This window comes from Schistocerca americana, unplaced genomic scaffold (assembly GCF_021461395.2).
Source record: "Schistocerca americana isolate TAMUIC-IGC-003095 unplaced genomic scaffold, iqSchAmer2.1 HiC_scaffold_35, whole genome shotgun sequence".
In the NCBI taxonomy this organism is placed as follows: domain Eukaryota; kingdom Metazoa; phylum Arthropoda; class Insecta; order Orthoptera; family Acrididae; genus Schistocerca; species Schistocerca americana.
The window spans coordinates 1,588,101-1,612,663 of NW_025726071.1; positions in this window are offsets into that span (position 1 = coordinate 1,588,101).

Sequence of the window (24,563 nt, forward strand, 5' to 3'; positions counted from 1 at the left end):
TGGTACCCGAAGCAGCAATATCCCCATGGAGACAAGTCGACTGGAGGACGATGAATTGAATCTCGACGCAATTTGAGTGTTCCATCGTCATTAGGATACCCTGCACGTTACACTTAACTATCACTTATGCGTCGGATTCGAAATCTAGTCTCAGAGGAGAAGGTGCCACAGGCAGCAATAGACACTATGAAACAAGTAGGCTGGTGGCCGATGTATTGAATCTCGTCGCAATTTGAGTGTTCCATCGTCATTAAGAGGCCCCGAACCTTACAAGTAACTATCAGTTTTGCGTCGGATTCGACAATCTAGACTTACAGTAGAACGACCATAAGGTGCCCGAGACAGCAATAGACTCTTGGAGACAAGTCGGCTGAATGACTATGTATTGAATCTCGACGCAATTTGAGTGATCCACCGTTATTAGGAGGCACTGAACGTTACAATTAACCATCAGTTTTGCGTAGGATTCGAAAATCTAGACTCACAGGAGAACGACCATAAGGTGCCCGAGGCAGCAATAGACCCTTGGAGACAAGTCGCCTGAAGGACGATGTATTGAATCTCGACGCAATGTGGGTCTTCCATCGTCATTAGGAGGCCCTGGACGTTACAATTAACTATCAGTTTCGTGTCGGATTCGAAAATCTAGACTCACCGGAGAAGGACCTTATGGTGACCGAGGCAGCAATATCCCCTTGGAGACAAGTCGGCTGGAGGACGATGTATTGAATCTCGACGCAAAATGAGTGTTCGATCGTCATTTGGAGGCCCAGAATGTTACAATTAACTATCAGTTTCGCGCGGATTCGAAAACCGGGACTCACAGGAGACGGACCATTAGGTGCCCGAGGCAGCAATAGACCCTTGGAGACAGGTCGGCTGAAGGTCGATGTAACTAATCTCGAAGCAATTTGAGTGTTCCATCACCATTAGGAGGCCCTGAACGTTACAATTAACTGTCAGTTTTGAGTCGGATTCGAAAATTCAGACTCACACGAGAACGACCAGAAAGTGCCCGAGGCAGTAATAGACCCTTGGAGACAAGTCGGCTGGATGACGATGTATTGAATCTCGACGCAATTTGAGTGCTCCATCGTCATTAGTATTCCCTGAAAGTTACAATTAACTATCAGTTTTGCGTCGGATTCGAAAATCTAGACTCACAGGAGATGGAACATATGGTGCCCGAGGCAGCAATATCCAATTGGGAGACAAGTCGGTTGGTGGACGATGTATTAAATTTCGACGCAATTTGAGTGTTCCATCGTCATTACGAGGCCCTGAACGTTGCAATTAACTATCACTTTTGCGTCTGATTCGAAAAACTAGACTCACAGGAGAACGGCCAAAAGGTGCCGGAGGCAGCAGTAACCCTTAAAGACAAGTCGGCTGGAGGACGATGTATTGAATCTGGACGCAATTTGTGTGTTCCATCGTCATATTCGGGCCCTGAACGTTACAATTAACTATCAGATTTGCGTCGGATTTCAAAATCTTGTCTCACAGGAGAACGACCATGAGGTGCCCGAGGCAGCAATAGACCCTTGGAGACAAGTCGGCTGACGGACGATGTATTGAATCTCGACGCAATTTGAGTGTTCCATCGTCATCAGGAAGCCGTGAACGTTACAATTAACTATCAGTTTTGCGTCGGATTCCAAAATCTAGACTCACAGTAGAAAGTCCATAAGGTGCCACAGGCACCAATATCCCCTTGGAGACAAGTCGGCTGGAGGACGATGTATTGAATCTCGACGCAATTTGAGTGTTGCATCGTCATTACGAGGCCCTGAACGTTACAAGCAACTATCAGTTTAGCGTCGGATTCGACAATCTAGACTTACAGGAGAACGACCAAATGGGCTCCTAGGCAGCAATAGACCCTTGGAGACAAGTCAGCTGGATGACGATGTATTGAATCTCGACGCAATTTGAGTGCTCCATCGTCATTAGGAGGCCCTGAATGTTACAATTAACTATCAGTTTTGCGTCGGATTCGAAAATCTAGACTCACAGGAGACGGACCATATGGTGCCCGAGGCAGCAATCTTCCTTTGGAGACAAGTCGGTTGGAGGACGATGTATTGAATCTCGGCGCAATTTGAGTGTTCCATCGTCATTAGGAGGCCCTGAACGTAACAATTAACTATCACTTTTGTGTCGGATTCGAAAATCTAGACTCACAGGAGAACGGCCATAAGGTGCCCGAGGCAGCAAAAACCCTTAAAGGCAAGTCGGCTGGAGGACGATGTATTGAATCTCGACGCAATTTGAATGTTCGTCATTAGGAGAACTTGAACGCTACAATTAACTATCTGTTTCGCGTGGGATTCGAAAATCTAGAATCACAGGAGAATGTCCATTAGGTGCCACAGGCACCAATAGACCTTTGGAGACAAGTCGGCTGAAGTCGATGTACTGAATCTCGACACAATTTGAGTGTTCCATCGTCATTAGGAGGCTCTGAACGTTACAATTAACTATCAGGTTTGCGTCGTATTCGAAAGTCTAGACTTACAGGAGAACGACCATAAGGTGCCCGAGGCAGCAATAGACCCTTGGAGACAAGTCGCTTGGATGACGATTTATTGAATTTCGACGCAATTTGAGTGTTCCATCGTCACTAGGAGGCCCTGAACGTTACAATTAACTATCAGTTTCGCGTCTGATTCTAAAATTTAGACTCACAGGAAAGGACCATTAAGTGCCCGAGGCAGCAATATCCCATTGTAGAGAAGTCGGCTGGAGGACGATGTATTGAATCTAGACACGATTTGAGTGTTCCATCGTCATTAGGAGTCCCTGAATGTTACAATTAACTATCAGTTTTGCGTCGGATTCGGAAATCTAGACTCACAGGAGAACGACCATATGGTGCCCGAGGCAGCAATACACCCTTGGTGACAAGTCGGCTGAAGGACGATGTACTGAATCTCGACGCAATATGAGTGTTCCATCGTCATTAGGAGGCCCTGAACGTTACAATTAACTATCAGTTTTGCGTTGGATTCGAAAATCTAGACTCACAGGTGAACGACCATAAGGTGGCCGAGGCAGCAATAGACCCTTGGACACAGGTCGGCTGAAGGTCGATGTAACGAATATCGACGCAATTTGAGTGTTCCATCGTCATTAGGATGCCCTGAACGTTACAAGTAACTATCAGTTTTGTGTCGGATTCGAAAAGGTAGACTCACAGGAGTAGGTGCCACAGACAGCGATAGACCCTTGGAAACATGTCGGCTGGTGGCCGATGTATTGAATCTCGACGCAATTTGAGTGTTCCAACGTCATTAAGAGGCCCTGAACGTTACAATTGACTATCAGTTTCGCGTCTGTTTCGAAAATCTAGACTCACAGGGAAGGACCATATAGTGCCCGAGGCAGCAATATCCCCTTGTAAAGATGTCGGCTGGATGACGATATATTGAATCTCGACACAATTTGTGTGTTCCATTGTCATTAGGAGGTCCTGAACGTTACGATTCACTATCAGTTTCGCGTCGGATTCTAAAATCTAGACTCACAGGAAAAGGACCATATGGTGCCCGAGGCAGCAATAGACCCTTGGAGACAAGTCGCCTGAAGGACGATGTATTGAATCTCGACGTAAATTGAGTGTTCCATCGTCATTAGTAGGCCCTGATCGTTGCAATTAACTATCAGTTTTGCGTTGGATTCGATAATCTAGACAAAGGAGAGCGACCATAAGTTGCCCGAGGCAGCAATAGACCCTTGGAGACGGGTCGGCTGAAGGACGATGTACAGAATCTCGCCGCAATTTGAGTGTTCCATCATCATTAGGAGGCCCTGTACGTTATAATTAACTATCAGTTTTGCGTCGGATTCGAAAATTCAGACTCACAGGAGAACGACCACAAGGTGCCCGAGGCAGCAAAATCCCCATGGTGACAAGTTGGCTGGAGGACGATGAATTGAATCTCGACGCAATTTGAGTGTTCCATCGTCATTAGGATGCCCTGCAAGTTACATTTAACTATCACTTTTGCGTCGGATTCGAAATCTAGACTCACAGGAGAAGGTGCCACAGGCAGCAATAGATACTATGAAGCAAGTCAACTGGTGGCCGATGTATTGAATCTCGTCGCAATTTGAGTGTTCCATCGTCATTAGGAGGCCCTGAACTTACAAGTAAGTATCAGTTTTGCGTCGGATTCGACAATCTAGACTTACAGGAGAACGATCATAAGGTGCCCGAGGCAGCAATAGACTCTTGGAGACAAGTCGGCTGAAGGACGATGTATTGAATCTCGACGCAATTTGAGTGTTCCATCGTCATTAGGAGGCCCTGAACGTTACAATTAACCATCAGTTTTGCGTAGGATTCGAAAATCTAGACTCACAGGAGAACGACCATAAGGTGCCCGAGGCAGCAATAGACCCTTGGAGAGAAGTCGCCTGAAGGACGACGTATTGAATCTCGACGCAATTTGGGTGTTCCATCGTCATTAGGAGGCCCTGGACGTTACAATTAACTATCAGTTTCGCGTCGGATTCGAAAATCTAGACTCACAGGAGAAGGACCATATGGTGCACATGGCAGCAATATCCCCTTGGAGACAAGTCGGCTGGAGGACGATGTATTGAATCTCGACGCAAATTGAGTGTTCCATCGTCATTAGGAGGCCCTGATCGCTACAATTAACTATCTGTTTTGCGTTGGATTCGATAATCTAGACACAGGAGAACGACCATTAGGTCCCCGAGGCAGCAATAGACCCTTGGAGACAGGTCGGCTGAAGGTCGATGTAACGAATCTCGAAGCAATTTGAGTGTTCCATCATCATTAGGAGGCCCTGAACGTTACAATTAACTATCAGTTATGAGTCGGATTCGAAAAATCAGACTCACAGAAGAACGACCATAAGGTGCCCGAGGCAGCAATACCCCCATGGAGACAAGTCGGCTGGAGGACGACGTATTGAATCTCGACGCAATTTGAGTGTTCCATCGTCATTAGGAAGCCCTGCACGTTACATTTAACTATCAGTATTGCGTCGGATTCGAAAATCTAGACTCACAGGAGAAAGTGCCACAGGCAGCAATGGATACTATGAAACATGTCGGCTGGTGGCCGATGTATTGAATCTCGTCGCAATTTGAGTGCTCCATCGTCATTAGGAGGTCCTGAACGTTACAAGTAACTATCCGTTTTGCGTCGGATTCGACAATCTAGACTTACAGGAGAACGACCAGAAAGTGCCCGAGGCACCAATAGACCCCTTGGAGACAAATCGGCAGGAGGGCGATGTGATGAATCTCGACGCAATTTGAGTGTTCCACCGTCAGTAGGAGGCCCTGAATGTTACAATTAACTATCAGTTTCGCGCGGATTCGAAAATCTAGACTCACAGGAGACGGACCATATGGTGCCCGAAGCAGCAATATCCCTTTGGAGACAAGTCGGTTGGAGGACGATGTTTTGAATCTCCACGCAATTTGAATGTTCGTCATTAGGAGAACTTGAACGTTACAATTAACTATCAGTTTCGCGTCGGATTCGAAAATCTAGACTCACAGGAGACGGACCATATGGAGACCGTGGAAGCAATATGCCCTTGGAGACAAGTCGGCTGGAGGACGATGTATTGAATCTCGACACAATTTGAGTGTTCCATCGTCATTAGGAGGCGCTGAACGTTACAATTAACTATCAGTTTTGCGTCGGATTCGAAAATCTAGACTCACAGGAGAAAGTCCATTAGGTGCCACAGGCACCAATAGACCTTTGGAGACAAGTCGGCTGAAGTCGATGAATCTCGACACAATTTGAGTGTTCCATCGACATTAGGAGGCCCTGATCGTGACAATTAACTATCAGTTTTGCGTCGGATTCGACAATCTAGACTTACAGGAGAACGACCATAAGGTGACCGAGGCAGGAATAGACCCTTGGAGACAAGTCGGTTGGATGACGATGTATTGAATCTCGATGCAATTTGAGTGATCCATCGTTATTAGGAGGCCCTGAACGTTACAAGTATCTATCAGTCTTGCGTCGGATTCGACAATCTAGACTTACAGGAGAACGACCATATAGTGCCCGAGGCACCTATATACCCTTGGACTCGAGTAGGCTGGAGGACGATGAATTGTATCTCGACGCAATTCGAGTGTTCCATCGTCATTAGGAGGCGCTGAATGATACATTTAACTATCGGTTTCGCGTCGGATTCGAAAATCTAGAGTCACAGGAGACGGACCATAAGATGCACAAGGCAGCAATATCCCCTTCGAGACAAGTCGGCTGGAGGACGATGTATTGAATCTCGACGCAATTTGAGTGTTCCATCGTCATTAGGAGGCTCTGAACGTTACAATTAACTATCAGTTTTGCGTCGGATTAGCAAATCTAGACATACAGGAGAACGACCATAAGGTGCCCGAGGCAGCAACAGACCCTAGGAGACAAGTCGGTTGGATGACGATGTATTGAATTTCGACGCAATTTGAGTGTTCCATCGTCGAGGCCCTGAACGTTACAATTAACTATCAGTTTAGCGTCGGTTTCGGAAATCTAGACTCACAGGAGATCGACCATAAGGTGCCCGAGACAGGAATAGACCCTTGGAGACAAGTCGGCTGAAGGACGATGTACTGAATCTCGACAGAATATGAGTGTTCCATCGTCATTAGGAGGCCCTGAACGTTACAATTAACTATCAGTTTTGCGTTGGATTCGAAAATCTCGACTCACAGGTGAACGACCATAGGGTGCCCGAGGCAGCAGTAGACCCTTGGACACAGGTCGGCTGAAGGTCGATGTAACGGATATCGACGCAAATTGAGTGTTCCATCGTCATTGGGATGCCCTGCAAGTTACATTCAACTATCACTTTTGCGTCGGATTCGAAATCTAGACTCACAGGAGAAGGTGCTACAGGCAGCAATAGATACTATGAAACAAGTCGGCTGGTGGCCGATGTATTGAATCTCGTCGCAATTTGAGTGTTCCATCGTCATTAGGAGGCCCTGAACGTTATAAGTAACTATCATTTTTGCGTAGGATTCGAAAATCTAGACCCACAGGAGAACGACCATAAGGTGCCCGAGGCAGCAATAGACTCTTGGAGACAAGTCGGCTGAAGGACGATGTATTGAATCTCGACGCAATTTGAGTGTTCCATCGTCATTAGGAGGCCTGAACGTTACAATTAAAGATCAGTTTTGCGTAGGATTCGAAAATCTAGACTCACAGGAGAACGACCATAAGGTGCCCGAGGCAGCAATAGACCCTTGGAGACCAGTAGCCTAAAGGACGATGTACTGAATCTCGACGCAATTTGGGTGTTCCATCGTCATTAGGAGGCCCTGGACGTTACATTTAACTATCAGTATTGCGTCGGATTCGAAAATCTAGACTCACAGGAGAAGGTGCCACAGGCAGCAATAGATACTATGAAACAAGTCGGCTGGTGGCCGATGTATTGAATCTCGTCGCAATTTGAGTGTTCCATCGTCATTAGGAGGTCCTGAACGTTACAATTAACTATCAGTTTTGCGTCAGATTCGACAATCTAGACTAACAGGAAAACGACCATAAAGTGCCCGAGGCACCAATAGACCCTTGGAGACAAATCGGCAGGAGGGCGATGTGATGAATCTCGACGCAATTTGAGTGTTCCATCGTCTTTAGGAGGCCCTGAATGTTACAATTAACTATCAGTTTCGCGCGGATTCGAAAATTGGGGCTCACAGGAGACGGACCATATGGTGCCCGAGGCACCAATATCCCTTTGGAAACAAGTCGGTTGGAGGACGATGTATTGAATCTCGACGCAATTTGAGTGTTCCATCGTCATTAGGAGGCCCTAAACGCTACAATTAAATATCACTTTTGCGTCGGATTCGAAAATCTAGACTCATAGCAGAGCGGCCATAAGGTGCCCGAGGCAGCAAAAACCCTTAAAGACTAGCCGGCTGGAGGACGGTGTATTGAATCTCGACGCAATTTGAATGTTCGTCATTAGGAGAACTTGAACGTTACAATTAACTATCAGTTGCGCGTCTGATTCGAAAATCTAGACTCACAGGGAAGGACAATATAGTGCATGAGGCAGCAATATCCCGTTGTAGACAAGTCGGCCAGAGGACGATGTATTGAATCGCGACACAATTTGAGTGTTCCATCGTCATTAGGAGGCGCTGAACCTTACAATTAACTATCAGTTTTGCGTCAGATTCGAAAATCTAGACTCACAGGAGAAAGCCCATTAGGTGCCACAGGCACCAATAGACCTTTGAAGACAAGTCGGCTGAAGTCGATGTATTGAATCTCGACACAATTTGAGTGTTCCATCGTCATTAGGAGGCCCTGAACGTTACAATTAACTATCAGTTTTGCGTCGGATTCGACAATCTAGACTTACAGGAGAACGACCATAAGGTGACCGAGGCAGCAATAGACCCTTGGAGACAAGTCGGTTGGATGACGATGTATTGAATCTCGATACAATTTGAGTGATCCATCGTTATTAGGAGGCCCTGAACGTTACAAGCATCTATCAGTGTTGCGTCGGATTCGACAATATAGACTTTCAGGAGAACGACCATAAAGTGCCCGAGGTACCTATATACCCTTGGACTCAAGTCGGCTGGAGGACGATGTATTGTATCTCGACGCAATTCGAGTGTTCCATCGTCATTAGGAGGCGTTGAATGTTACATTTAACTATCGGTTTCGCGTCGGATTCAAAAATCTAGACTCACAGGACACGGATCCTATGGAGCACGAGGCATCATATCCCCTTGGAGACATATCGGCTGGAGGACGATGTATTGAATCGCGACGCAATTTGAGTGTTCCATCGTCATTAGGAGGCCCTGAACGTTACAATTAACTATCAGTTTTGCGTTGGATTCGAAAATCTAGACTCACAGGTGAACGACCATAAGGTGCCCGAGGCAGCAATAGACCCCTGGACACAGGTCGGCTGAAGGTCGATGTAACGAATATCGACGCAATTTGAGTGTTCCATCGTCATTAGGAGGCCCTGAACGTTACAATTAACTATCAGTTTTGTGTCGGATTCGGAAATCTAGACACACAGGAGAACGACCATAAGGTGCCCGAGGTAGCAATAGACCCTTGGAGACAAGTCGGTTGGATGACGATGTATCGAAAATCGACGCAATTTGAGTGTTCCATCGTCATTAGGATGCCCTGAACGTTACAAGTAACTATCAGTTTTGTGTCGGATTCGAAAAGCTAGACTCACAGGAGTAGGTGCCACAGACAGAGATAGACCCTTGGAAACATGTCGGCTGGTGGCCGATGTATTGAATCTCGACGCAATTTGAGTGTTCCATCGTCATTAAGAGGCCCTGAACGTTACAATTAACTATCAGATCCGCGTCTGTTTCGACAATCTAGACTCACAGGGAAGGACCATTAAGTGCCCGAGGCAGCAATATCCCCTTGTAAATAGTCGGCTGGAGGACGATGTATTGAATTTCGACACAATTTGTGTGTTCCATCGTCATTAGGAGGCCCTGAATGTTACAATTACCTATCAGTTTTGCGTCGGATTCGAAAATGTTGACCCACAGGAGAAGGTGCTACAGGCAGCAATAGAAACTATGAAACAAGTCGGCTGGTGGCCGATGTATTGAATTTCGACGCAATTTGAGTGTTCCATCGTCATTTGGAGGCCATGAACGTTACAAGTAACTATCAGTTTTGCGTCGGATTCGACTATCTAGACTTACAGGAGAACGACCATTAAGTGCCCGAGGCAGCAATATCCACTTTGTAGGCAAGTCGGTTGGAGGACGATGTATTCAATCTGGACGCAATTTGAGTGCTCCATCGTCATTAGGAGACCCTGAACGTTACAATTAACTATCAGTTTCGCGTCGGATTCTAAAATCTAGACTCACAGGAGAAGGATTATATGGTGCCCGAGGCAGCAATAGACCCTTGGAGACAAGTCGCCTGAAGGACGATGTATTGAATCTCGACGCATATTGAGTGTTCCATCGTCATTAGTAGGCCCTGATCATTGCAATTAACTATCAGTTTTGCGTTGAATTCGATAATCTAGACACAGGAGAGCGACCATAAGGTGCCCGAGGCAGCAATAGACCCTTGGAGACAGGTCGGCTGAAGGTCGATGTAAGAAATCTCGAAGCAATTTGAGTTTCCATCATCATTAGGTAGCCCTGAACGTTACAATTAACTATCAGTTTTGCGTCGGATTCGAAAATCTAGACTCACAGGAGAACGACCATAAGGTGCCCGAGGCAGCAATAGACCCTTGGAGACAAGTCGACTGAAGGACGATGTACAGAATCTCGACGCAATATGAGTGTTCCATCGTCATTAGGAGGCCCTGAACGTAATAATTAACTACCGGTTTTGCGTCGGATTCGAAAATTCAGACTCACAGGAGAACGACCATAAGGTGCCCGAGGCAGCAATATCCTCATGGTGACAAGTCGGCTGGAGGACGATGTATTGAATTTCGACACAATTTGAGTGTTCCATCGTCATTAGGAGGCCCTGAACCTTACAAGTAACTATCAGTTTTGCGTCGGATTCGACAATCTAGACTTACAGGAGAACGACCATAAAGTGCCCGAGGCACCAATACACCCTTGGAGATAAATCGGCAGGAGGACGGTGTGCTGAATCTCGACGCAATTTGAGTGTTCCATCGTCATTAGGAGGCCCTGAACGTTACATATAACCCTCAGTTTTGCGTAGGATTCGAAAATCTAGACTCACAGGAGAATGACCAATAGGTGCCCGAGGCAGCAATAGACCCTTGGAAACAGGTCGGCTGAAGGTCGATGTAACAAATCTCGAAGCAATTTGAGTTTCCATCATCATTAGGAGGCCCAGAGCGTTACAATTAACTATCAGTTTTGCGTCGGATTCGAAAATCTAGACTCACAGGAGAACGACCATAAGGTGCCCGAGGCAGCAATAGACCCTTGGAGACAAGTCGGCTGAAGGACGATGTACAGAATCTCGACACAATATGGGTGTTCCATCGTCACTATGAGGCCATGAACGTTATAATTAACTATCAGTTTTGCGTCGGATTCGAAAATTCAGACTCACAGGAGAACGACCATAAGGTGCCCGAGGCAGCAATATCCCCATGGTGACAAGTCGGCTGGAGGACGATGAATTGAATCTCGACGCAATTTGAGTGTTCCATCGTCATTGGGATGCCCTGAACGTTACAAGTAACTATCAGTTTTGCGTAGGATTCGAAAATCTAGACCCACAGGAGAACGACCATAAGGGCCCGAGGCAGCAATAGACTCTTGGAGACAAGTCGGCTGAAGGACGATGTATTGAATCTCGACGCAATTTGAGTGTTCCATCGTCAGTAGGAGGCCCTTAACGTTACAATTAAAGATCAGTTTTGCGTAAGATTCGAAAATCTAGACCCACAGGAGAACGACCATAAGGTGCCCGAGGCAGCAATAGACCTTTGGAGACAAGTCGGCTGAAGGACGATGTATTGAATCTCGACGCAATTTGAGTGTTCCATCGTCAGTAGGAGGCCCTGAACGTTACAATTAAAGATCAGTTTTGCGTAGGATTCGAAAATCTAGACTCACAGGAGAACGACCATAAGGTGCCCGAGGCAGCAATAGACCCTTGGAGACAAATCGGCAGGAGGGCGATGTGATGAATCTCGACGCAATTTGAGTGTTCCATCGTCTTTAGGAGGCCCTGAATGTTACAATTAACTATCAGTTTCGCGCGGATTCGAAAATTGGGGCTCACAGGAGACGGACCAAATGGTGCTCGAGGCACCAATATCCCTTTGGAGACAAGTCGGTTGGAGGACGATGTATTGAATCTCGACGCAATTTGAGTGTTCCATCGTCATTAGGAGGCCCTAAACGCTACAATTAACTATCACTTTTGCGTCGGATTCGAAAATCTAGACTCATAGCAGAGCGGCCATAAGGTGCCCGAGGCAACAAAAACCCTTAAAGACTAGCCGGCTGGAGGACGGTGTATTGTATCTCGACGCAATTTGAATGTTCGTCATTAGGAGAACTTGAACGTTACAATTAACTATCAGTTGCGCGTCTGATTCGAAAATCTAGACTCACAGGGAAGGACAATATAGTGCCTGAGGCAGCAATATCCCCTTGTAGACAAGTCGGCCAGAGGACGATGTATTGAATCTCGACACAATTTGAGTGTTCCATCGTCATTAGGAGGCCCTGAACGTTACAAGTATCTATCAGTGTTGCGTCGGATTCGACAATATAGACTTTCAGGAGAACGACCAATAGGTGCCCGAGGCAGCAATAGACCCTTGGAGACAAGTCGCCTAAAGGACGATGTATTGAATCTCGACGCAATTTGGGTGTTCCATCGTCATTAGGAGGCCCTGGACGTTACAATTAACTATCAGTTTCGCGTCGGATTCGAAAATCTAGACTCACAGGAGAAGGACCATATGGTGCCCGAGGCAGCAATATCCCCTTGGAGACAAGTCGGCTGGAGGACGATGTATTGAATCTCGACGCAAATTGAGTGTTCCATTGTCATTAGGAGGCCCTGGTCACTGCAATTAACTATCTGTTTTGCGTTGGATTCGATAAGCTAGACACAGGAGAACGACCATTAGGTGCCCGAGGCAGCAATAGACCCTAGGAGACAGGTCGGCTGAAGGTCGATGTAACGAATCTAGAAGCAATTTGAGTGTACCATCATCATTAGGAGGCCCTGAACGTTACAATTAACTATCAGTTTTGAGTCGGATTCGAAAAATCAGACTCACAGGAGAACGATCATAAGGTGCCCGAGGCAGCAATATCCCCTTGGAGACAAGTCGGCTGGAGGACGATGTATTGAATCTCGACGCAATTTGAGTGTTCCATCGTCATTAGGAGACGCTGAACCTTACAATTAACTATCAGTTTCCCGTCGGATTCGAAAATCTAGACTCACAGGAGAAAGCCCATTAGGTGCCACAGGCACCAATAGACCTTTGGAGACAAGTCGGCTGATGTCGATGTATTGAATCTCGACACAATTTGAGTGTTCCATCGTCATTAGGAGGCCCTGAACGTTACAATTAACTATCAGTTTTGCGTCGGATTCGACAATCTAGACTTACAGGAAAAAGACCATAAAGTGCCCGAGGCACCTAAATACCCTTGGACTCAAGTCGGCTGGAGGACGATGTATTGTATCTCGACGCAATTCGAGTGTTCCATCGTCATTAGGAGGCGCTGAATGTTACATTTAACTATCGGTTTTGCGTCGGATTCAAAAATATAGACTCACAGGAGACGGATCCTATGGTGCACGAGGCATCATATCCCCTTGGAGACAAGTCGGCTGGAGGACGATGTATTGAATCGCGACGCAATTTGAGTGTTCCATCGTCATTAGGAGGCCCTGAATGTTACAATTAACTATCAGTTTTGCGTCGGATTCGAAAAACTAGACTCACAGGAGACGGACCATATGGTGCCCGAGGCAGCAATATCCCTTTGGAGACAAGTCGGTTGGAGGACGATGTATTGAATCTCGACGCAATTTGAATGTTTGTCATTAGGAGAACTTGAACGTTACAATTAACTATCAGTTCCGCGTCTGATTCGAAAATCTAGACTCACAGGGAAGGACAATATAGTGCCCGAGGCAGCAATATCCCCTTGTAGACAAGTCGGCCAGAGGACGATGTATTGAATCTCGACACAATTTGAGTGTTCCATCGTCATTAGGAGGCACTGAACCTTACAATTAACTATCAGTTTCGCGTCGGATTCGAAAATCTAGACTCACAGGAGAAAGCCCATAAAGTGCCCGAGGCACCTAAATACCCTTGGACTCAAGTCGGCTGGAGGACGATGTATTGTATCTCGACGCAATTCGAGTGTTCCATCGTCATTAGGAGGCGCTGAATGTTACATTTAACTATCGGTTTTGCGTCGGATTCAAAAACATAGACTCACAGGAGACGGATCCTATGGTGCACGAGGCATCATATCCCTTTGGAGACAAGTCGGCTCTAGGACGATGTATTGAATCGCGACGCAATTTGAGTGTTCCATCGTCATTAGCAGGCCCTGAACGATACAATTAACTATCAGTTTTGCGTTGGATTCGAAAATCTAGACTCACAGGTGAACGACCATAAGGTGTCCGAGGCAGCTACAGACCCTTGGACACAGGTCAGCTGAAGGTCGATGTAACGAATATCGACGCAATTTGAGTGTTCCATCGTCATTAGGAGGCCCTGAACGTTACAATTAACTATCAGTTTTGCGTCGGATTCGGAAATCTAGACTCACAGGAGAACGACCATAAGGTGCCCGAGGCAGCAATAGACCCTTGGAGACAAATCGGCTGAAGGACGATGTACTGAATCTCGACGCAATATGAGTGTTCCATCGTTATTGGGAGGCCCTGAACGTTACAATTAACTATCAGTTTTGCGTTGGATTCGAAAATCTAGACTCACAGGTGAACGACCATAAGGTGCAGGAGGCAGCAATAGACCCTTGGACACAGGTCGGCTGAAGGTCGAAGTAACGAAAACCGACGCAATTTGAGTGTTCCAACGTCATTAGGATGCCTTGAACGTTACAAGTAACTATCAGTTTTGTGTCGGATTCGAAAAGCTAGACTCACAGGAGTAGGTGCCACAGACAGCGATAGACCCTTGGAAACATGTTGGCTGGTGGCCGATGTATTGAATCTCGACGCAATTTGAGTGTTCCATCGTCATTAAGAGGCCCTGAACGTTACAATTAACTATCAGTTTCGCGTCGGAATCTAAAATCTAGACTCACAGGAGAAGGACCATATGGTGCCCGAGGCAGCAATAGACCCTTGGAGACAAGTCGCCTGATGGACGATGTATTGAACCAGGACGCAAATTGAGTGTTCCATCGTCATTAGTAGGCCCTGATCATTGCAATTAACTATCAGTTTTGCGTTGGATTCGATAATCTAGACACAGGAGAGCAACCATAAAGTGCCTGAGGCAGAATTAGACCCTTGGAGCCAGGTCGGCTGAAGGTCCATGTAACAAATCTCGAAGCAATTTGAGTTTCCATCATCATTAGGTAGCCCTGAACGTTACAATTAACTATCAGTTTTGCGTCGGATTCGAAAATCTAGACTCACAGGAGAACGACCATAAGGTGCCCAAGGCAGCAATGGACCCTTGGAGACAAGTCGGCTGAAGGACGAATTACAGAATCTCGACGCAATATGAGTGTACCATCGTCATTAGGAGGCCCTGAACGATATAATTAACCATCGGTTTTGCGTCGGATTCGAAAATTCAGACTCACATGAGAACGACCATAATGTCCCCGTGGCAGCAATATCCCCATGGTGACAAGTCGGCTGGAGGACGATGAATTGAATCTCGACGCAATTTGAGTGTTCCATCGTGATTAGGATGCCCTGCACGTTACATTTAACTATCACTTTTGCGTCGGATCCGAAAATCTAGACTCACAGGAGAAGGTGCCACAGGCAGCAATAGACACTATGAAACAAGTCGGCTGGTGGCCGATGTGTTGAATCTCGTCGCAATTTGAGTGTTCCATCGTCATTAGGAGGCCCTGAACCTTACAAGTAACTATCAGTTTTGCGTCGGATTCGACAATCTAGACTTACAGGAGAACGACCATAAAGTGCCATAGGCACCAATACACCCTTGGAGACAAATCGGCAGGAGGACGATGTGCTGAATCTCGACGCAATTTGAGTGTTCCATCGTCGTTAGGAGGCCCTGTACGTTAAAAGTAATTATCAGTTTAGCGTCGGATTTGACAATCTAGACTTACAGGAGAACGACCAAATGGTCCCCGAGGCAGCAATATACCCTTGGATACAAGTCGGCTGGATGACGATGTATTGAATCTCGACGCAATTTGAGTGTTCCATCGTCATTATGAGGCGCTGAACGTTACAATTAAGTAACAGTTATGCGTCGTATTCGAAAATCTAGACTCACAGGAGAACGAACATAAGGTGCCCGAGGCAGCAATAGACCCTGGGAGAAATGTCAGCTGGTGGCCAATGAATTGAATGTCGACGTAATTTAAGTGTTCCATCGTCATTAGGAGGACCTGAACGTTACAATTAACTATCAGTTTTGCGTCGGATTCGACAATCTAGACATACAGGAGAACGACCATAAGGTGACCGAGGCAGAAATATCCCCTTGGAGACAAGTCGGCTGGAGGCCGATTTATTGAATCTCGACGCAATTTGAGTGTTCCATCGTCATTAGGATGCCCTGCACGTTACAATTAACTAACAGTTATGCGTCGTATTCAAAAATCTAGACTCTCGGGAGAACGAACATAAGGTGGCCGAGGCAGCAATAGACCCTAGGAGAAAAGTCAGCTGGTGGCCGATGTATTGAATCTCGACGTAATTTGAGTGTTCCAACGTCATTAGGGGGACCTGAACGTTACAATTATCTATCAGTTTTGCGTCGGATTCGAAAATGTAGACTCACAGGAGAAAGTCCATTAGGTGCCACAGGCACCATTAGACCTTTGGAGACAAGTCGGCCTAAGGGCGATGTATTGAATCTCGACCCAATTTGAGTGTTCCATCGATATTAGGAGGCCCTTAACGTTACAATTAACTATCAGTTTTGCGTCGGATTCGACTATCTAGACTTAAAGGAGAACGACCATAATGTGACCGAGGCAGCAATATCCCCTTGGAGACAAGTCGGCTGGAGGACGATTTATTGAATCTCGACGCAATTTGAGTGTTCCATCGTCATTATGATGCCCTGCACGTTAATATTAACTATCAGTTTTGCGTCGGATTCGAAAATCTAGACTCACAGGAGAAGGTGACACAGGCAGCAATAGACCCTATGAAACAAGTCGGCTGGTGGCCGATGTATTAAATCTCGACGCAATTTGAGTGTTCCATCGTCATTAAGAGGCCCTGATCGATACAATTAACTATCAGTTTCGCGTCGGATTCGAAAATCTAGACTCACAGGAGACGGACCCTATGGTGCCCGAGGCAGCAATATCCCCTTGGAGACAAGTCGGCTGGAGGACGATGTATTGAATCACGACGAAATTTGAGTGTTCCATCGTCATTAGGAGGCCCTTAGTGTTACAATTAACTGCAAGTTTTGCGTCGGATTCGAAAATCTAGACTCACAGTAGAAGGACCATTAGGTGCCCGAGGCAGCAGTAGACCCTTGGAGACAAGTCTGCTGAAGGACGATGTATTGAACCTCGACGCAATTTAAGTGTTCCATCGTCATTAGGAGGCTCTGAATGTTACATTTAACTATCAGTTTCGCGTCGGATTCGAAAATCTAGACTCACAGGAGAACGACCATAAGGTGCCCGACGCAGCAAAAACCCTTAAAGACAAGTCGGCTGGAGGACGATGTATTGAATCTCGACGCAATTTGAATGTTCGTCATTAGGGGACCCTGAACGTTACAATTAACTATCAGTTTCGCGTCTGATTCGAAAATCTAGACCCACAGGGAAGGACAGTATAGTGCCCGAGGCAGCAATATCCCCTAGTAGACAAGTCGGCTAAAGGACGATGTATTGAATCTCGACACAATTTCAGTGTTCTATCGTCATTAGGATGCCCTGCACGTTGCAATTAACTAACAGTTATGCGTCGTATTCGAAAATATAGACTCACAGGAGAACGAACATAAGGTGCCCGAGGCAGCAATAGACCCTAGGAGAAAAGTCAGCTGGTGTCCGATGTATTGAATCTCGACGTAATTTGAGTGTTCCATCGTCATTAGGAGGACCTGAACGTAACAATTAACTATCAGTTTTGCGTCGGATTCGAAAATCTAGACTCACAGGAGAAAGTCCATTAGGTGCCACAGGCACCATCAGATCTTTGGAGACAAGTCGGCTGAAGGGCGATGTATTGAATCTCGACACAATTTGAGTGTCCCATCGTCATTAAAAGGCGCTGAACGTTACAATTAACTAACAGTTATGCGTCGTATTCGAAAATCTAGACTCACAGGAGAACGAACATAAGGTGCCCGAGGCAGCGATAGACCCTAGGAGAAAAGTCAGCTGGTGGCCAATGTATTGAATCTTCACGTAATATGAGTGTTCCATCGTCATTAGGAGGACCTGAACGTTACAATTAACTATCAGTTTCGCGTCGGATACGAAAATCTAGACTCACAGGAGAAAGTCCATTAGGTGAAACAGGCACCATTAACCTTTGGAGACAAGTCGGCTGAAGGGCGATGTATTGAATCTCGACACAATTTCTGTGTTCTATCGTCATTAGGATGCAATGCACGTTACAATTAACTAACAGTTATGCGTCGTATTCGAAAATCTAGACTCGCAGGAGAACGAATATAAGGTGCCCGAGGCAGCAATAGACCCTGGGAGAAAAGTCAGCTGGTGGCCAATGTATTGAATCTCGACGTAATTTGAGTGTTCCATCGTCATTAGGAGGACCTGAACTTTACAATTAACTATCAGTTTCGCGTCGGATACGAAAATCTAGACTCACAGGAGAAAGTCCACTAGGTGAAACAGGCACCATTAGACCTTTAGAGACAAGTCGGCTGAAGGGTGATGTATTGAATCTCGACACAATTTCAGTGTTCTATCGTCAGTAGGATGCCCTGCACGTTACAATTAACTAACAGTTATGCGTCGTATTCGAAAATATAGACTCACAGGAGAACGAACATAAGGTGCCCGAGGCAGCAATAGACCCTAGGAGAAAAGTCAGCTGGTGGCCGATGTATTGAATCTCGACGTAATTTGAGTGTTCCATCGTCATTAGGAGGACCTGAACGTAACAATTAACTATCAGTTTCGCGTCGGGTCCGAAAATCTAGACTCACAGGAGAAAGTCCATTAGGTGCCACAGGCACCATTAGATCTTTGGAGACAAGTCGGCTGAAGGGCGATGTATTGAATCTCGACACAATTTGAGTGTTCCATCGTCATTAGGAGGCCCTTAACGTTACAATTACCTATCAGTTTTGCGTCGGATTCGACAATCTAGACTCACAGGAGAACGACCATAATGTGACCGAGGCAGCAATATCCCCTTGGAGACAAGTCGGTTAGATGACGATGTATTGAATCTCGACGCAATTTGAGTGTTCCGTCGTCATTAGGAGGCCCTGAACGTTACAATTAACTATCAGTTTGGCGTGTGATACTAAAATCTAGACTCACAGGGAAGGACCATATAGTGCCCGAGGCAGCAATATCCCCATGTAGACAAGTCGGCTGGAGGACGATGTACTGAATCTAGACGCAATATGAGTGTTCCATCGTAATTAGGAGGCCCTCAACGTTACAATTAACTACGTTACAATTAACTATCAGTTTTGCGTCGGATTCGAAAAACTAGACTCACAGGAGAAGGTGCCACAGGCAGCGATAGACCCTGGGAAACATGTCGGCTGGTGTCTGATGTATTGACTCTCGACGCAATTTGAGTGTTCCATCGTCATTAAGGGGCCCTGAACGTTACAATTAACTATCAGTTTCGCTTCTGTTTCGAAAATCTAGACTCACAGGGAAGGACCATAAAGTGCCCGAGGCAGCAATATCCCCTTGTAGACAAGTCGGCTGGAGGACGATATATTGAATCTCGACACAATTTGAGTGTTCCATCGTCATTAGGAGGCCCTGAACGTTACAATTAACTATCAGTTATGCGTCGGATTCGAAAATCTTGATCCACAGGAGAAGGTGCCACAGGCAGTAATAGAAACTATGAAAGAAGTCGGCTGGTGGCCGATGTATTGAATCTCGTCGCCATTTGAGTGTTGCATCGCCATTAGGAGGCCCTGAAAGTTACAAGTAACTATCAGTTTAGCGTCAGATTCGACAATCTAGACTGACAGGAGAACGACCAAATGGTCCCCGATGCAGCAATAGACCCTTGGATACAAGTCGGCTGCATGACGATGTATTGAATCTCGACGCAATTTGAGTGTTCCATCGTCATGAGGAGGCCCTGAATGTTACAATTAGGTATCAGTTTTGCGTCGGATACAAAAATCTAGACTCACAGGAGACGGACCATAAGGTGCCCGAGGTAGCAAAAACCCTTAAAGACATGTCGGTTGGAGGACGATGTATTGAATCTCGACGCAATTTGAATGTTCGTCATTAGGAAACACTGAACGTTACAATTAACTATCAGTTTCGCGTCGGATTCGAAAATCTAGACTCACAGGAGACGGACCATATGGAGCCCGTGGAAGCAATATGCCATTGGAGACAATTCGGCTGGAGGACGATGTATTGAATCTCGACGCAATTTGAGTGTTCCATCGTCATTCGGGGGCCCTGAACGTTACAATTAACTATCAGATTTGCGTCGGATTAGAAAATGTAGACTCACAGGAGAACGACCATAATGTGCCCGAAGCACCAATATACCCTTGGACACAAGTCGGCTGGCGGACGATGTATTGAATCTCGACGCAATTCGAGTGTTCCATCGCCATTAGGAGGCCCTGAACCTTACAAGTAACTATCAGGTTTGCGTCGGATTCGACAATCTAGACTTACAGGAGAACGACCATAAAGTGCCCGAGGCACCAATAGACCCTTGGAGACAAATCGGCAGGAGGACGATGTGCTGAATCTCGACGCAATTTGAGTGTTCCATCGTCATTAGGAGGCCCTGAACGTTACAATTAACTATCAGTTTTGCGTCGGATTCGAAAATCTAGACTCACAGGAGAAAGTCCATTAGGTGCCACATGCACCATTAGACCTTTGGAGACAAGTAGGCTGGAGGACGATGTATTGAATCTCGACGCAATTTGAGTGTTCCATCGTCATTCGGGGGCCCTGAACGTTACAAGTAACTATCAGATTTGCGTCGGATTTGAAAATGTAGACTCACGGGAGAACGACCATAAGGTGCCCGAGGCAGCAATGATCGCTTAGCGACAAGTCGGCTGAAGGACGATGTATTGAATCTCTACGCAATTTGAGTGTTCCATCGTCATTAGGATTCCCTGAACGTTACAAGTATCTATCAGTTTTGCGTCGGATTCGACAATCTAGACTTGCAGGAGAACGACCATAATGTGCCCGAAGCACCAATATACCTTTGGACACAAGTCGGCTGGAGGACGATGTATTGAATCTCGACGCAATTCGAGTGTTCCATCGCCATTAGGAGGCCCTGAATGTTACATTTAACTATCAGTTTCGCGTCGGATTCGAAAATCTAGACTCACAGGAGACGGACCATATGATGCCCGAGGCAGTAATATCCCCTTGGAGACAAGTCGGCTGGAAAACGATGTATTAAATCTCGACGCAATTTGAGTGTTCCATCGTCAATAGGAGGCCCTGAACGTTACAATTAACTATCAGTTTTGCGTCGGATTCGACAATCTAGACTCACAGGACAAGATGCCACAGGCAGCAATAGATACTATGAAACAAGTCGGCTGGTGGCCGATGTATTGAATCACGTAGCAATTTGAGTGTTCCATCGTCATTAGGAGGCCCTGAACCTTGCAAGTAACTATCAGGTTTGCGTCGGATTCGACAATCTAGACTTACAGGAGAACGACCATAAAGTGCCCGAGGCACCAATAGACCCTTGGAGACAAATCGGCAGGAGGACGATGTGCTGAATCTCGACGCAATTTGAGTGTTCCATCGTCATTAGGAGGCCCTGAATGTTACAATTAACTATCAGTTTCGCGTCTGATTCTAAAATCTGGACTCACAGGGAAGGTTCATATAGTGCCCGAGGCAGCAATATCGCCTTTTGGACAAGTCGGCTGGAGGACGATGTATTGAATCTCGACGCAATTTGAGTGTTCCATCGTCATTAGGATACCCTGCACGTTACATTTAACTATCAGTTTTGCGTCGGATTCGAAAATCTAGACTCACAGGAGAAGGTGCCACAGGCAGCAATAGATACTATGAAACAAGTCGGTGGGTGGCCGATGTATTGAATCTCGTCGCAATTTGAGTGTTTCATCGTCATTAGGAGGCCCTGAACTTTACAAGTAACTATCAGTTTAGCGTCGGATTTGACAATCTAGACTTACAGGAGAACGACCAAATGGTCCCCGAGGCAGCAATAGACACTTGGATACAAGTCGGGTGGATAACGATGTATTGAATCTCGACGCAATATGAGTGTTCCATCGTCATTAGGAGGCCCTGAATGTTACAATTAACTATCAGTTTTGCGTCGGATTCGAAAATCTAGACTCACAGCAGACGGACCATATGGTGCCCGAGGCAGCAATATCCCTTTGGAGACAAGTCGGTTGGAGGACGATGTATTGAATCTCGACGCAATTTGAGTGTTCCATCGTCACTAGGAGGCCCTGAACGTTACAATTAACTATCAGTTTTGCGTCGGATTCGAAAATCTAGAGTCACAGGAGAACGACCATAAGGTGCCCGACGCAGCAAAAAGCCTTAAAGACAAGTCGGCTGAAGGACGATATATTGAATCTCGACGCAATTTGAGTGTTACATCGTCATTAGGAAGCCGTGAACGTTACAATTAACTATCAGTTTCGCGTCTCATTCGAAAATGTAGACTCACAGGGAAGGACAATATAGTGCCCGAGGCAGCAATATCCCCTAGTATACAAGTCGGCTAGAGGACGATGTATTGAATCTCGACACAATTTGAGTGTTCCATCGTCATTAGGAGGCGGTGAACGTTACAATTAACTAACAGTTATGCGTCGTATTCGAAGATCTAGACTCACAGGAGAACGAACATAAGGTGCCCGAGGCAGCAATACACCCTGGGAGAAAAGTCTGCTGGTGGCCAATGTATTGAATCTCGACGTAATTTGAGTGTTCCATCGTCATTAGGAGGATCTGAACGTTACAATTAACTATCAGTTTCGCGTCGGATTCGAAAATCTAGACTCACGGGAGAAAGTCCATTACGTGCCACAGGCACCATTAGACCTTTGGAGACAAGTCGGCTGAAGGGCGATGTATTGAATCTCGATGCAATTTGAATGTTCGTCATTAGGAGACCCTGAACGTTACCATTAACTATCAGTTTCGCGTCGGATTCGAAAATCTAGACTCACAGGAGACGGACCATATGGAGCCCGTGGAAGCAATTTGCCCTTGGAGACACGTCGGCTGGAGGACGATTTATTGAATCTCGACGCAATTTGAGTGTTCCATCGTCATTAGGATGCCCTGCACGTTACAATTAACTAACAGTTATGCGTCGTATTCGAAAATCTAGACTCACAGAAGAACGAAGATAAGGTGCCCGAGGCAGCAATAGACCCTAGGAGAAAAGTCAGCTGGTGGCCGATGTATTGATTTTCGACGTAATTTGAGTGTTCCATCGTCATTAGGGGGACCTGAACGTTACAATTAACTATCAGTTTAGCGTCGGATACGAAAATCTAGTCTTACAGGAGAACGACCATAAGGTGACCGAGGCAGCAATATCCCCTTGTAGACAAGTCGGCTGGAGGACGATGTATTGAATCTCGACGCAATTTGAGTGTTCCATCGTCAAAAGAATGCCCTGCACGTTACAATTAACTATCAGTTTTGCGTCGGATTCGAAAACCTAGACTCACAGGAGAAGGTGCCACAGGCAGCAATAGACCCTATGAAACAAGTCGGCTGGTGGCCGATGTATTGAATCACGACGCAATTTGAGTGTTCCATCGTCATTAGGAGGCCCTAAACGTTACAATTAACTATCAGTTTCGCGTCGGATTCGAAAATCTAGACTCATAGGAGACGGACCATAAGGTGCCGAGGCAGCAATATCCCCTTGTAGACAAGTCGGCTGCAGGACGATGTATTGAATCTCGACACAATTTGAGTGTTCCATCGTAATTAGGAGGCCCTGAACGTTACAATTAACTATCAGTTTTGCGTCGGATTCGAAAATCTTGACCCACAAGAGAAGGTGCCACAGGCAGTAATAGAAACTATGAAACATGTCGGCTGGTGGCCGATGAATTGAACCTCGACGCAATTTGAGTGTTGCATCGTCATTAGGAGGCCCTGAAAGTTACAAGTAACTATCAGTTTAGCGTCGGATTCGACAATCTAGACTGACAGGAGAACGACCAAATGGTCCCCGAGGCAGCAAAAGACCCTTGGATACAAGTCGGCTGCATGACGATGTATTGAATCTCGACGCAATTTGAGTGTTCCATCGTCATTAGCAGGCCCTGACGTTACAATTAACTATCAGTTTTGCGTCGGATACGAAAATCTAGACTTACAGGAGAACGACCATACGGTGCCCGAGGCAGCAATAGACCCTTGGAGGCAAGTCGGTTGGATGACGATGTATTGAATCTCAACGCAATTTGAGTGTTCCATCGTCATTAGGAGGCCCTGAACGTTACAAGTAACTATCAGTTTGGCGTCTGATTCTAAAATCTAGACACACAGGGAAGGACCATGTAGTGCTGAGGCAGCAATATCCCCTTGGAGACAAGTCGGCAGAAGGAAGCAATATGAGTGTTCCATCGTCATTAGGAGGCCCTCAACGTTACAATTAACTACGTTACAATTAACTATCAGTTTCGCGTCGGATTCGAAAATAT